The following is a 15,641-nucleotide window of genomic DNA, read 5'->3' as shown; positions in this document are numbered from 1 at the left end:
AATCAGCATCCTGATTTGAGTCCTGACTGCTCCACTTCCAATCCAGCTCCCTGCTAATGCACCTGGGAAAGCAGAAGATGGCCCAAGTCCTTGGGCCCCTGTACCCACATGGAAGACCTGGAAGAAGCTCCTGGCTCCTGGCCTAGCCCCAGTCATTGTGGCCATTAGGGGAGTGATGGAAGGCCTATCTCTCTGTGTCTCTGTGCCTCACTGTAACTCTGCCTTTCAATCAATAAAATAAATCTTTAAAAAAAGGGCATGAACCTCCAAATTCACAAAGTAAAATCACTCACCTGTTTTGGAAGAGGCATAACAAGAAAAAACAAAGTAGAAAATACAAAAATTGGCTTTGCATTCCTAAAATGAAATAAATGCCTTCTCTTACAAGAAATGGCATATTCATCAGGAGGTAGAGTGGTGAAGATTTGAATGAAAAGCCAAAGGTAGCTTAAGAGCCATGCCAAGTACACAGCTTCTGCGGGAACCACTCAAATCTTAGCAACAGGACAGATACAGTGAAACAGCACAGTCAGCTCAATAAATATAGTGAGAAACTATTCAGTTTCAACTTGTATCAAACTGAAGCAGGAGATAGGGGTAGAATTTATTCAAATAATTTGTTTGACGGGCACAAGATAATTTGAAGTGGAAGAAAAGTCTTACTAAAACATCCTTAGCCCAAATCTGGCTCAAGATTTTAAATAGCATCCATTTTTTTCTAAGTTGCTTTGCAATATTATACCACTTGAGGGCGCCAAAGCCTTAAAAGTCTTTTCACCATATTGTCTCTTGACATAAAAAGTTCTTCATGGGCCGGTGCTGTGGCATAGTAGGTGTAACATCCACCTCTGGTGCCGGCATTCCATATGGGCACCAGTTCGAGTACCAAGTGCCCATTGCCAATCCAGCTCCCTGCTGATGTCCTGGGAAAGCAGTAGAAGATGGCCTAAGACCTTGGGCTCTTGCACCTACATGGAAGACCTAGAAGAAGCTCCTGGCTCCTGGTTTCAGAATGGCTCAGCTCTGGCCATTGTGGCCATTTGGGGAATGAACCAGCAGATGGAAGATTTTTCTCTATCTGTAACTCTGCCTCACAAGTAAATAAATAAATCTTTTTAAAAAATTCTTCAAATTCTTTGCATGACCATTTATTAAGCACTGTTACATATTGTATGGGCAAGGATCTATACGAAGGATGGATGGAATGTGATCACTGGCCTCACAAGTGTGCAGGAGTCTCAGAGAAACACAGGAGAACCTAGCCGTGAACCAGCTAACCAGCATTAGGTATAAGCATGTCTGTCAGTCTTTAACATTGGTTCCCCAAGTACAGCCCAGAATCCGGTGGTCTCCAAGGGCCTTCGTGGTCAAAACTTTTCATCATAGTCTTAGCATGCTTTTGCTTTCTTCACTTTCATTGTCTCTGGCATGCACAGTGCAGTTTTCTAGGCATTTGACAACGTCGCTCTGCTGATGGAATACTGTTAGTTTTGAGGGTTTTATTTTTAATTTCTAAAGTAGGTTTGGCCGGCACCGCGGCTCACTAGGCTGATCCTCCACCTGCGGCGCCGGCACACCGGGTTCTAGTCCCGGTTGGGGCACCAGATTCTGTCCCAGTTGCTCCTCTTCCAGGCCAGCTCTCTGCTGTGGCCCGGGAAGGCAGTGGAGGATGGCCCAAGTGCTTGGGCCCTGCACCTGTGTGGGAGACCAGGAGGAAGCACCTGGCTCCTGGCTTCGGATCAGTGCAGCGCACTGGCTATAGTGGCCATTTGGGGGGTGAACCAATGGAGGGAAAACCTTTCTCTCTGTCTCTTTCTAAATCTGCCTGTCAAAAAAAAATAGGTTTACAGTATAAATGCATACATTTTAAAGATTAATTCAGTTTCTTTTCTGTACTTCCATATCTTCATTTATATCCATAATGATCTCTGTAACTTTATTATTCAGTAACTTATTTGAAACTCATTTTTTATTTTTTTATTTTTTTAAGATTTTTTTTTTATTTAGTAAATATAAATTTCCAAAGTACAGTTTATGGATTACAATGGCGCCCCCCCCAAAAAATTTCCCTCCCACTCGCGCCCCTCCCATCTCCCACTCCCTCTCCCATTCCATTCACATCAAGATTCATTTTCAATTATCTTTATATACAGAAGATCGATTTAGTATATATTAAGTAAAGATTTCATCAGTTTGCACCTACACAGAAACACAAAGTGTAAAATACTGTTTCAGTACTAGTTATAGCATTAATTCACATTAGACAACACATTAAGGACAGATCCCACCTGAGAAGTAAGTACACAGTGACTCCTGTTGTTGACTTAACAATTTGACACTCTTGTTTATGGCGTCAGTAATCTCCCTAGGCTCTAGTCATGAGTTGCCAGGGCTATGGAAGCCTTTTGAGTTCGCCAACTTCGATCTTATTCCGACAGGGTCGTAGTCAAAGTGGAAGTTCTCTCCTCCCTTCAGAGAAAGGTACCTCCTTCTTTGATGGCCCCATTCTTTCTACTGGAATCTCACTCGCAGAGACCTTTCATTTAGGTCTTTTTTTTTTTTTTCCAGAGTGTCTTGCCTTTCCATGCCTAAAATACTCTCATGGGCTCTTCAGCCAGATCCGAATGCCTTAAGGGCTGATTCTGAGGCCAGAGTGCTATTTAGGACATCTGCCATTCTATGAGTCTGCTGTGTCTCCCACTTCCCATGTTGGATCTTTCTCTCCCTTTTTGATTCTATCAGTTAGTATGAGCAGACACTAGTCTTGTTTGTGTGATCCCTTTGACTCTTAGACCTATCAGTGTGCTCAATTGTGAACTGAGATTGATCACTTGGACTAGTGAGATGGCATTGGTACATGCCACCTTGATGGGTTTGTATTGGAATCCCCTGGCTTGTTTCTAACTCCACAATTTGGGGCAAGTCCGATTGAGCATGTCCCAAATTGTACATCTCCTCCCTCTCTTATTCCCACTCTTATATTTAACAGGGATCACTTTTCAGTTAAAATTTAAACACCTAAGAATAATTGTGTGTTAATTACAGAGTTCAACCAATAGTACTAGAACAAAACAAAAATACTAAAAAGGATAAAGTATTACATTGTACATCAACAGTCAGGACAAGGGCTGATCAAGTCACCGTTTCTCATAGTGTCCATTTCACTTCAACAGGTTTCCCCTTTGGTGCTTAGTTAGTTTTCGCTGATCAGGGAGAACATATGATATTTGTCCCCTTGGGACTGGCTTAATTTACTCAGCATAATGTTTTCCAGATTCCTCCATCTTGTGAAACTCATTTTTTAAAGATTTATTTATTTATTTGAAAGTCAGAGTTGGGGGGGGGGGGACAAAGAGAGAGGTCTTCCATCCACTGGTTCACTCCCCCAGTTGGCCAGAGCTATGCCAATCCGAAGCCAGGAGCTCTTCCAGGTCTCCCATGTGGGTGCAGAGGCCCAAGAATTTAGGCCATCATCTACTGCTTTCCCAGGCCATAGCAGAGAGCTGGATCAGAAGTGGAGTAGCCGGGATTCAAACAAGTACCCATTTGGGATGCCGGCACTGCAGGAAGCAGCTTTACCCCACTACACCACAGTGCCAGCTCTGAAACTCAAACATTTTTCTTGGACCTCTGTAGAAACACTAGTAAATACACACTCATATCTTATTCTCCATTGATATTTTGCAATAGTTTAAAATTCTGGGGAGTGCTCCTAATTTTCACAAAAATATTTCATATTACATGCTAAAATTAACAGAAATATGATTTTGTTCTTATATTTAAGAATATATCATTGGCTTAAAATAGGGCCAAAGACTGGTTTTATCCATTGATAGCAGCACCATCATCATTTAAGGAAGTTGAAAGACATGAACCAGCACCAAAGTGCTTTCTAACTCACAGAAGGGAGGAATCTACCTGAATAAACTGGGAAAAACCATAAACAACAGAGCATGGGGACAGCTTTCATCATGGCTCATGTCAGGTGTCAACGTGACTGGAGTCAGGGATAGCCAGATTGCTCACAAAGCATTGATCCTGCACAGGCCTGGGGGCACTGGAAGCCATGGACTCAGTAGGAAAGACCTGCCCTCAACCATCCCACATGTGGGCCAGCACCATCCAACAGGCTGTGGCCCCCAAGAGAACAAAACGGCAGAAGAAAGGGGAGTTCTCTTGATGTCTTCCGGGGTTGGGACACCCTGCTCCTCACCAGCTCCTGTGGCATAGCAGGTAAAGCTGACTGCAGTGCCAGCATCCCATGTAGGCGCCAGTGAGTCCCGGCTGTTCCACTTCCAATCCAGCTCCCTGCTAATGCACCTGAGAAAGCAGTGGAGGACAGCCCAAGACCTTGGGCCCCTGCACCCACATGCAAGACATGGAAGAAGCTCCTGGCTCCTGGCTTCAGATTGGCGTAGTTCTGGCCCCATGGTCAGTTGGAGAGTGAACCAGCGGATGGAAGACCTCTCTCTCTCTCTGCCTCTGCCTATTTGTAACTCTTTCAAGTAAAATAAATATTTTTAAAAACCTCATCACGGGCCGGCGCCATGGCTCACTTGGCTAATCCTCCACCTGCGGTGCCAGCATCCCATATGGGTGCCAGATTCTAGTCCCGGCTGCTGCTCTTCCAGTCCAGCTCTCTGCTGTGGCCCGGGAAGGCAGTGGAGGATGGCCCAAGTGCTTGGGCCCTGCACCCACATGGGAGACCAGGAGAAAGCTGCTGGCTCCTGGCTTCGGATCAACGCAGCACTGGCCGTGGCGGCCATTTGGGGGTGAACCAACGGAAGGAAGCCCTTTCTCTGTCTGTCTCTAACTCTACTTGTCAAATAAATAAATAAAAGAAAACCTCATCACAACTACTTTACAATATTTGTATTTGTTCCCTGGGGCAGCCTTTATAAAGTGCCACACTGAGGGGTACTTGGTAATATAAGCCATTCCCCTAATAAATCCTGTCATCTATCTATCTACTATCGATCTCCCATCTCTATTATCTCTGTCTCTATGTCTCGTTATTTATCCACCCACTGTGTTAGTTCTATCTCTCTGGAGAATCCTGACACAGCTGTCTTCCCTTGACTTTATAAACTTTAATATCTTATTATAACTTACCCAGTGCAACAGTTGTTGAAGATTTATTTGTTTGGAAGGCAGAGTTACAGAGAAAGGGGGAAGACAGAGAGAGATCCTCTATCTGCTTGTTCACTCTCCAAAAAGCCTCAACATCTAGGGCTGGGCCAGGCTGAAGCCAGGCGCCTGGAACTTCATCCATGTCTCCCATGTGGGTGCAGGAATCCAAGCACTCGGGCCGTCTTCCACTGCTTTCCCAGCCTCATTACCAGGGAGCTGGACTGGAAGTGGAACAGCCAGAACTCAGAAACTGGTATTCCATTTAGCCACAATGCCAGCCTCACTACAACATTTTCAAATGGTGTTATAGTGCTGGGTAAGTTGCAACATCATTTTAAGGTCTGAATTTAAAGAGTCTAAGAGAAAGGAATTGCAGCCTCTACTGGGTTGAAAAGTATCCCCTCCAAATTCATGTCTACCCAGAAACTCAACAAGTAACGTATGGGAACAGGGTCTTCGCAGCTGCAATCCACGACACTGAGGTCATGCTGGATTCGGGTGAGGCCTAATCCAGAAAACAGAGACTCAGATCACAGAGGGAGAACAGGCCAGTGAAGCTGCAAAGACTGCAGTTAGGCTCCGCACTCAAGGAATGCTGAGGACTGCCAGCAGCCACCAGAGGCTGGAAAGAGGCAAGAAGGATCCTTCCCCCGAGCAAGTGTTCACAAAGAGCATGGCCCTGCTAAGCTTTGAGCTGTTTCCAGCCCCCCAGAACTGTAAGACAACAACCGTGTCTGTTTAAAGCCACCCTTGTTGGCCTGCACCACGGCTCACTAGGCTAATCCTCTGCCTGCAGTGGCGGCACCCTCGGTTCTAGTCCCAGTTGCTCCTCTTCCAGGCCAGCTCTCTACTGTGGCCCGGGAGGGCAGTAGAGGATGGCCCAAGTGCTTGGGCCCTGCACCCACATGGGAGACCAGGAAAAGCACCTGGCTCCTGGCTTCAGATTGGCGCAGCGTGCCAGCTGTAACAGCCATTTGGGGGGTGAACCAACGGAAGGAAGACCTGTCTCTCTCACTTTCTATAACTCTCTAACTCTGCCTGGCAAAAGAAAAAAAAAAAAAGCCACCCCAGTGTGGCCCTTTGATAAGGCAACCCCAGGAAACAAATAAAGCTATTGAAGCATAAAAGCCAAAAACGGTTTGCTTGAGCTTCTCCAAATCAGACAAGCAGCAGCCACAGAAGCTTCTTACAGGTCATTGCATTGCACCCAATAGAGAAACTCAGACCTAAGCTGAGTGTTTCATTTAAAGCCCCAAACAACAGACACGGCTGGATGCTGAAAATCTAGTTATCACAGAAATGCCAATGGTACAATCACTGAGTGAAAAATTTAGCTGAGAACCTAAAGACGGAGCTCACAGTTCATCTGCAAAACTGTACCTGCCTTAAAAACGGATGAATCTCTAGCTGTGGCCACTCTTTGGTTGGTATCCATCCAGAATCAGCACCAACTGTTGGTCAAAGAGTATCTTTTATCTGAATGCTTGCCAACATACATGATTCTGGAATAACCAAAGCACTAAATAACTTTTTTTGAATTGCATAATTTTTTTTGGTTTTTTGTTTTTTGTTTTTTTTGTTTTTTTTTTTTGTTTTGTTTTTTTTGGTTTTTTTTTTTTTTTTTTTTTTTGGTTTTTGACAGGCAGAGTTAGACAGTGAGAGAGAGAGAGAGAAAGGTCTTCCTTCCGTTGGTTCACTCCCCAAATGGCCGCTACAGCCGGCACGCTGTGCCTATCCGAAGCCAGGAGCCAGGTGCTTCCTCCTGGTCTCCCATGCAGGTGCAGGGCCCAGGTACTTGGGCTGCCCTCCACTGCCTTCCCAGGCCACAGCAGAGAACTGGACTGGAAGAGGAGAAACCAGGACAGAACCAGCGCCCCAACCAGGACTAGAACCTGGAGTACCAGTGCCGCAGGCAGAGGATTAGCCTAGTGAGCCACGGCGCCGGCCCATGAATTGCATGGTTTTATTGGAAATATTGTGTTGAATAGTTGTACTTTCAGTGGAGAAGAAATGGATAAAATTGCTGGTGTCTTAACATGAATTAAAGTAAGGGCACCAAGTAGAAATCATTGTTGGGACCAGCAAGCAAAGCTGGTTCAAGTCCTGGCTGCTTCATTTCTGATCCAGCTCTCTGCTATGGCCTGGGAAAGCAGCAGCAGATGACCCAAGTGCTTGGGCCCCTGCATCCACGTGGGAGACCCAGATGAAGATCCTGGCTCCTGGCTTCAGCCTGGCCCAGATCCAGGTGTTGTGGCCATTTGGGAAGTGAACCAGTGGAAGATCTCTGTGTCTGCCTCTGCTTTTCCTTATCTGTAAATCTGCCTTTCAAATAGTTTTTTTTTTAAAAATAAAACATTATCTTTTCATGCTCAGATAGCTATACTAGTAAAGGGGGAAATGCCAGCTTAAGAATGTTCTGTATAAAAAAATAAAGCATACTGATTTTATTAAGTCTCAAACCTATGTACACATATTTTTAACATTCCCTGTAAAGCCATAGGACATATACCTAAATATCCTAAATTACATTGCTTAGATTTTGCTTTTTAGAAAGCCTAAGGCAAATAATTTATATAAAAACATCTAAGATAGATGCAGTTTCATTACTTATAACTTAAAATGTATTTATTTTCATTCATTTGAAAGGCAGAGGCAGAGAGACAAGACAGATCTTCCATCTGCTGGTACACTCCCCCAATCTGCACCAGCTGGGGCTGGGTCAGTCTGAGGCCAGGAGGTGGGATTCCATCTGCATCTCCCACAGTGGTGGTGAGGCCCCACAGTTTTGAACCATCACCTGCTGCCTCCAAGGGTATGCATTAACAAGAAGCTGGATTTAGAAGCAGAGCCAAGACTCGAACCCGGGCACTTTGATATGAGATGCAGGGGTCTCAAGCCGTGTCTTAACCACTGTGTTGAATGCACATGCCTATTTAGGACACTTTGTTGAGTCACCATGAAAACTGACAACTTTCAAAGTGTGAGTTAACATATTTCATTAAGACCTTCCCAAGTGCAGATCCTGTGCAAGATTTATTAAAATTGTTCACCCAGTTCCTGCTTGAATACAACCACTACTCATTCCATTCTCTCTCAAGGAAATTTTTTTTTTTTTTGAGAACTCCAGTAGAAAGATTTTTCATTCAGTGCATTGAAATCTCTCTCTTTCCAACATCTTTTGATTGGCTCTGGTTGCTTCATTTAGGTCACCTGCTAGAGTAAAAAGGATATTGCTGTAGACTGAGTATAGTTGCTCATCCAAATTCATATGTTCAGCACTACATGTGCAGTGTGATGGTACTTGGAGGTGGGACCTCTGGGAAGTGGTAAGGTTGTGAAGGCAAAGCCTTAGTAAGTGGGATTAGTACCCTTATAAAGGGGCTCCAGAGAGCTTCCTTCACCCTTCCACTCTGTGAAGGCACACGGAGAGGTGGTCACCTATGATCCAGGGAGCGAGTCCTCGCCAGACACCTGCTGCCACCTTAATCTTGAATTTCCCAGCCTCCAGCACAGAAAAATATTTCTGTTGACCATATGCCACCCAGACAGGCTATGGTAACTTTGTTACACAGCCTGAAGAGCATGAAACAAATGCTAAATTAGGAAATCAGAACTCCAGGGCATTCACACACTTGCCAGGTGACTCTGAATTACTAACCTCCTTGAGTTTCCATTTATCAAAATGAAGATTAATAATACTTTCAATCATCCTCCAGCAGTTAGTGCAAAGGTCAGGGGATACTATGTTTAAAATTCCTTGGAACGGGCCAAAGCTGTGGCAGATAAAGCCACCACCTGCAGTGCCAACATCCCATATGGGCGCCAGTGAGTCCCAGCTGCTCCACTTCCAATCCTGCTCCCTGCTATGGCCTGGGAAAACAGTGGAAGATGGGCCAAGTCCTTGGGTCTCTGCACCTGTATGCGAGACCCAGAAGAAGCGTCTGGCTCCTGGCTTCGGATCAGCCATTTAGGGAGTGAACCAATGGATGGAAGACCTCTCTCCCTCTTCCTCTGCCTTTCAAATAAGTAAATAAATCTTAAAAAAAAAAAAAAAAAAAAAAACCTTGAGAAAGGCACCTGGCTAGATTTCTCTCCATGAAACCATACAGGAAGGAAAAGAGCATTGACCAGGTGCCAAGCTCTCACTAATGGTTTTACACATTGCTGAGTATGTTTTGTTCTGTTTCACTTTGCTTTTGAAGTCTCCCCAACAATTTTGAGATTGCTCCAGATAGTCCCCTCTTTTTTACCTAAGGAAACCAAGGTCATATAAAAAAAATAAAAAATAAATAAATAAAAAAAATAAAACCCTGTCTAGTTAATCCCTCTTCTCCTAAAAGCCTTTCAAATAGGACAGCTTCCCCTCCTGCTGTGTACTTCCACTTCTCTTGGGGACCCCTGTACACACACCTATAGTTGGCCCAGCAAAGCCTAGCCAGTAACCTGGCCAGAATCCTTTAGTCAAGGATTGAACTTTTTTTTTTTTTTTGAAATTTTTTGACAGGCAGAGTGGACAGTGAGAGGGAGAGAGAGAAAGAGAAAGGTCTTCCTTTACCATTGGTTCACCCCCCAATGGCCGCCACGGCCAGCGCACCACGCTGATCCGAAGCCAGGAGCCAGGTGCTTCTCCTGGTCTCCCATGCGGATGCAGGGCCCAAGGACCTGAGCCATCCTCCACTGCACTCCCGGGCCACAGCAGAGAGCTGGACTGGAAGAGGAGCAACCGGGACAGAATCCGGCGCCCCAACCTGGACTAGAACCCGGGGTGCCGGTGCCGCAGGCAGAGAATTAGCCTATTGAGCCGCGGCACCGGCCAAGGATTGAACTCTTAAAGAAAAAAAAAAATATTTATTTGAGAGACAGAATTACAGATGGAGTATTCCATCTGCTGGTTCATTCCTCAAACAGCCACAATGGTCAGAGCTGGACCGATTTGAAGCCAGGAACCAGGAGTTTCTTCTGGGTCTCCCATGTGGGGGCAGGGGCCCAAGCACTTGAGCCATCTTCCACTGCTTTCCCAGGTCCTTAGAGAGGAGCTGGATTGGCTCCACAGGTGGAGACTTAATCTGCTATGTTACAGCATTAGCCCCAAGGACTGAACTCAATTGATGGAACCTTGGAGACCCAAAGATGCCGACATTAATCATGTTCAGCAAGACAAGCATCAAGAAGTAACAACATACTGGCCTGCCAAAAGAGACAAGCCACAGAAATCTAATCTCTAATCACAATTATTGCCAAGTCAAAAAATACAGCTTCAGAATTTGTCAGTTAGCTACAATTTCAGCAGAACACTGGTACACCAAATCCAAAGTTAAAATCCAAGGAAAACAACCAGTATTACTTTAGGATAATTTTAACAAAATCACACGTTATAAAGCAGAGAGATGTGGTTTTTACTTGTTAGCACACTGAAACTGGACCATCCACATGATCACGGCCACCTTCAAAGGAGCCACTCGGATGGGCTCTGCACTCACTAACAACAGCCAGTACGTAGTGCAGGCACATAGAAGGTGTTTAGTCACTGTGTGAGTGATGCTGGTGTTGCAGCAAATGCTTAGGGCATTTTTGGAACTATGCTTTTGGAACGTCTTCTGGAGTCAAGACTTGTTTTACATCTCTTTGAGAGTAGCACTTCTTGTCCTTACAGGACACAGCTTAGCAAGTTGTGGAAATCTTTCTTTCTCTCACTGTTAAACAAACCCCAGAAAAGTGCATAGGACATATACAGTTTGGGCACATTTTAGATATCAATTCACTATCTTTTTGAAATGTCCAAAGTATCAACTCAAAGCAAAACAAATTTTTTTAAGATTTTTTTATTTGACAGCATTACAGAGAGAGAATGGGAAACACACACACACACACACACACAATTTTCAAACCACTGGTTCACTCCCCAGAATGGATGCAATATCCAGGGCTGGTCCAGGCTGAAACCAGGAGCCAGGAGCTTCATCTAGGTCTCCCACGTGGGTGGCAAGGGCACAAACACTTGGGTCATCCTCTGCTGCTTTCCCAGGCACATTAGCAGGGAGCTGGGTCAGAAGTAGAGCAGCCAGGACTCGAACCAGTGTCCATATGGGATGCTGGCATCACACTTAAACCACTACACCACAATGCTAGCCCCAATACTGTGGCTTTTTAAAACAAATTTTCAGGTTCTACGAACCTGCATAGCTATGCAGAGAACACACTTGACTTCCCTGGACTTAATTATATACAGATAAACATACAGAAATATGGATGAAAGAGTATTTCCTGCAGAAGAGCCACATTTTCATGCCACTGAGTCTCCTCATTAACTAGCATCACCTTTTGTTTATAAAAATTGCTCAACAATTATTCATTTATTTTATTTTTTAGTATGAGTTATTTTGCAAAAAGAAGAGAACATGGCTTTACTTACTAAATTTGCAGTTCTGACTCCCACACAGGTTAACAATGAGGTAAGAGGAGTATGAGTTGTCCCCATTGCACAGCAGTGGGTCCAAAGCTTGGTGACAGCACCTAGAGTGACCAGCTCTAGGTAGGGGTAAGGGTAGGGAGTGCCATACCCAGGACCCTAGCCAGGTTGCCCTCAACCCTGGCATGCTCTGCCCAGAGTCCAATCCAGCTCAGGAAAATGAAGCCTTTGAGAAACTGACTGTGCACCTCTCCTGGGAGGAATGTGGTCTCTTTGATGAGGCTCAGAGACATCTGTACCACAACGCGATGCTGGAGAGCTTTGCATAACATCCGTCTTTGGGCTGTTGGTATGGCAAGGACAATCTTGTTTTTGTGGAAAACTTCATCAATCAGGACTCCAAGGCTATACCCTTCAACCCAGAAGGCTCACCTCTGTGAGCTGTGTTGTCTCATCTAAGAAAGATACTTTGCATCTGGGTGAGCATAAAGAAACACATAATGGGGAGGGGGACAGTGTGGAGAAATCTTGTGGTAAGGACACGGACAAGGGTACTTTTGTGAAGCACTGCAGAATTCATGCATCAGGGAAGCCCTTCAGGGAGGTTGAGAATGACTTCGCAGCCAACACACGCCTTCTCAGCACCATGCCATCCACAGATGCCAAAGAATGTGCTACACACAGAAACACAGGAAGAAAACAATCATCATGAAAGAATATGAAGACATAAAATTCCCCAATAGAAGTACAAAAGAAATCCAAAGTAAATGATAGGAATATTCACAGAAAAATGGCAGGGTCAAGTATTTACTTATCAATAGTCATCTTGAATGTAAATGGCCTCAACTCTACAGTTAAAAGATATAGACTGGCTGAATGGATTAAAAAACAAGACCCATCTATTTGTTACCTACAAAAACCACATCTCATCAACAAGATACAGACTGAAAGTGAAAGGATGGAAAAAGATATTCCAAGCAAACAGAAAAAAGGGGAGGGGGGTGGCAGGTATAGCCATCCTAATAACAGACAAAACAGGCTTTAACACAAAAAGTATTAAAATAGTCATTGGCTGGTGCCACAGCTCACTAGGCTAATCCTCCACCTGCGGTGCCAATACTCTGGGTTCTAGTCCTGGTTGGGGTGCCAGATTCTGTCCCGGTTGCTCCTCTTCCAGTCCAGCTCTCTGCTGTAGCCTGGGGGGGGGGCAGTGGAGGATGGCCCAAGTGCTTGGGCCCTGCACCCACATGGGAGACGAGGAGGAAGCTCCTGGCTCCTGATTGGCGCAGCGCCGGCTGTGGCGGCCATTTGGGGGGTGAACCAACAGAAGACCTTTCTATCTGTCTTTCTCTTTCTGTCTGTAACTCTACCTGTCAAATAAATAAATAAATAGAATGCACATTCTTCTCACCAGTGCATGGAACTTTCTCCAGGATAGACCACATGCTAGGCCATAGAGCAAGTCTCAGCAAATTAAAAAAAAAAAAAATCAAAACCATACCACGCATCTTCTCTGATTACAATGGACTGAGTCAAAACTGACTCAAAATTCTCAAGAGCATATGCAAACACATGGAGACTAAACAACATGCCCCTAAATGAACTGTTGGTCATAAAAGAAAAGAGAAATTTAAAAATTTCTGGAAATAAATGAAGGTGACAATACCTCAACATCAAAACATATGAGATGGGGCCAGCACTGTGGCATAGTAGGTTAATCCTTTGCCTGTGGTGCCGGCATCCCATATGGGCACTGATTCTAATTCCAGCTGTTCCTTTTCCAATCTAGCTCTCTACTATGGCCTGAAATAGCAGTGGAAGATGGCCCAAGTGAATGGCCCCTGCATCTTTGTGAGAGACTTGAGGAGGCTTCTGGCTCCTGGCTTCAGATCAGCCCAGCTCCAGCTGTTGCAGCCATTTAGGGAGTGAACCAGCAAAGGAGGACTTTTATCTCTCTCTCCCTCTGTCTGTAACTCTATCTGTCAAATAAATAAATCTTAAAACAAGCTGTCAATGCATCCCAAGGAAAAACAACAACATGGAAAACAACAACAACAACAAATCAAATCCCAAATTAGGAGAGAAATAATTAAAATCAAGGAAGAAAGTGTCTGCTAATAATAATAAATAGAATTAAAAGGGAGAGAATGATCCAACATGGGAAGCAGGCTACACAGCAGACTCATAGAATGACAAACACCCTAAACAGCACTCTGGCCTCAGAATCAGCCCTTAAGGCATTCAGATCTGGCTAAAAAGTCCACAAGAACATTTCAGGCATGGAAATCCAATACACTGTGACAAAAAATGACCTACAGGAAAGAGCTCTGTGAGATCCCAATGGAAAGAAGGGGCCATCAAAGAAGGAGGTACCTTTTCACTGAAGGGAGGAGAGAATTTCCACTTTGATTATGGCCCTGTCTAAATAATGTTGGAATCTGTGGACTCAAAAGGCTTCCATAGCCCTGGCAGCTCATGACAAGAGTCTCTGGTGATCACTGACGTCATAAATAAGAGTGTCAATTGTTAAATCAACATTAGGAGTCACTGTGCACTTGCTCCCCATGTAGGACTTCTGTCCTTAGTGAGTTGTACTATGATAATTAACAGTAAAACTAGTCTTCAAACAGTACTTTATAGTTTTTGGGTCTATGTGGGTACAAACTGTTGAAATCTTTACTTAGTATAGAGTTGATACTCTGTATATAAAGATAATTAAAAATGAATCTTAATGAAGAATAGGATGGGAGAGGGAGTAGGAGGTGGGATGGGAGTGGGGGTGGGATGGTGGTTATGGGGGGAAGAACTGCTATAATCCAAAAGCTTTACCTATGAAATTTATATTTATTAAATAAAAGCTTTATTAAAAAATAAAAAATCAAGGAAGAAATAAAAAAATGAAACCCCAAAATGATATAAAATATCAAAAAAAGGTGGTTTTTCAAAAAATAAAAAAATTGGCACACCACTGGCCAAACCAATCAAAAAAAAAAAAAAGGAGAAAGAAGACCCAAGTAAACAAAATCAGAGATGAAAAACAAAATGTTAACAGTAGATACCACAGAAATAAAAAAGAATCAGCAAGAATTAGTACAAAGAACTGTAAGCCAACAAATCAGGAAACCTAGAAGAAACAGATTTCTGGAACATACAACCTATCTAAACTGAGTCATGAAGACAGAGAACACCTAAACAGACCCATGACCAAGATGGAGATTGAATCAGTAATAAAGACCCTCCCAACAAAGAAAAGCCCAGGTCCTGACAGCTTCACTGCTGAATTCTACCAGACCTTTAAAGAACTAATTCCAATTCTTCTCAAGCTATTCCAAACAATTGAAAGGGAGGGAGTCCTTCCAAACTCCTTCTATAAGGCCAGCATCACCTTAATTCCTAGAAAAGAACTATAAACTAATATCCCTGATGAATATAGATGCAAAAATCCTTGACAAAATACTAGCCAGTTGAAGATAACAACACTCAGAAAGATCATTCACCTGGACCAAGTGGAATTTAATCCTGGTATGCAGGGGTGGTTCAACATCCAAAAATCAGTAAACGTAATTAACCACATTAACAAGCTAAATACCAAAAACCTTATGATTATCTCAATAGATGCAGAGAAAGCATTTAATGAATTTCAACACCTTTTTATGATGAAAACTTTAAGCAAATTGAGTATAGAAGGAACATTCCTCAACATAATCAAAGCAATTTATAACAAACTCACAGCCAGCATCCTATTGAATGAGGAAAAATTGGAGGCATTCCCTTTAGGACCTGGAACCAGACAAGGATGCCCATTCTCACCATTGCTATTTAATATAGTTTTCAAAGTTTTAGCCAGAGCCATCAAACAAACAAACAAAAAAAAAATTTAAAGGGGTACAAATAGGAAAGGAAGGATTGCTAGCTGTCAGGGAAATCCAAATCCAAGCCACAATGAAACCTCACCCCTGTTAGAGTGGCTCTCATACAGAAATCAACAAACAAATGCTGACGAGGATGTGGGGAGAAGGGTATGTAAACTGGTACAACCACTGCAGAAGACATTATGGAGATATCTCAGAAAGCTGAACACAGACCTACCATATTAGCCAGC

This window comes from Lepus europaeus, chromosome 15 (assembly GCF_033115175.1).
Source record: "Lepus europaeus isolate LE1 chromosome 15, mLepTim1.pri, whole genome shotgun sequence".
Lineage (NCBI taxonomy): Eukaryota > Metazoa > Chordata > Mammalia > Lagomorpha > Leporidae > Lepus > Lepus europaeus.
The sequence above is the reverse complement of the archived record's forward strand: the minus strand, read 5'-3'. Positions refer to the sequence as shown.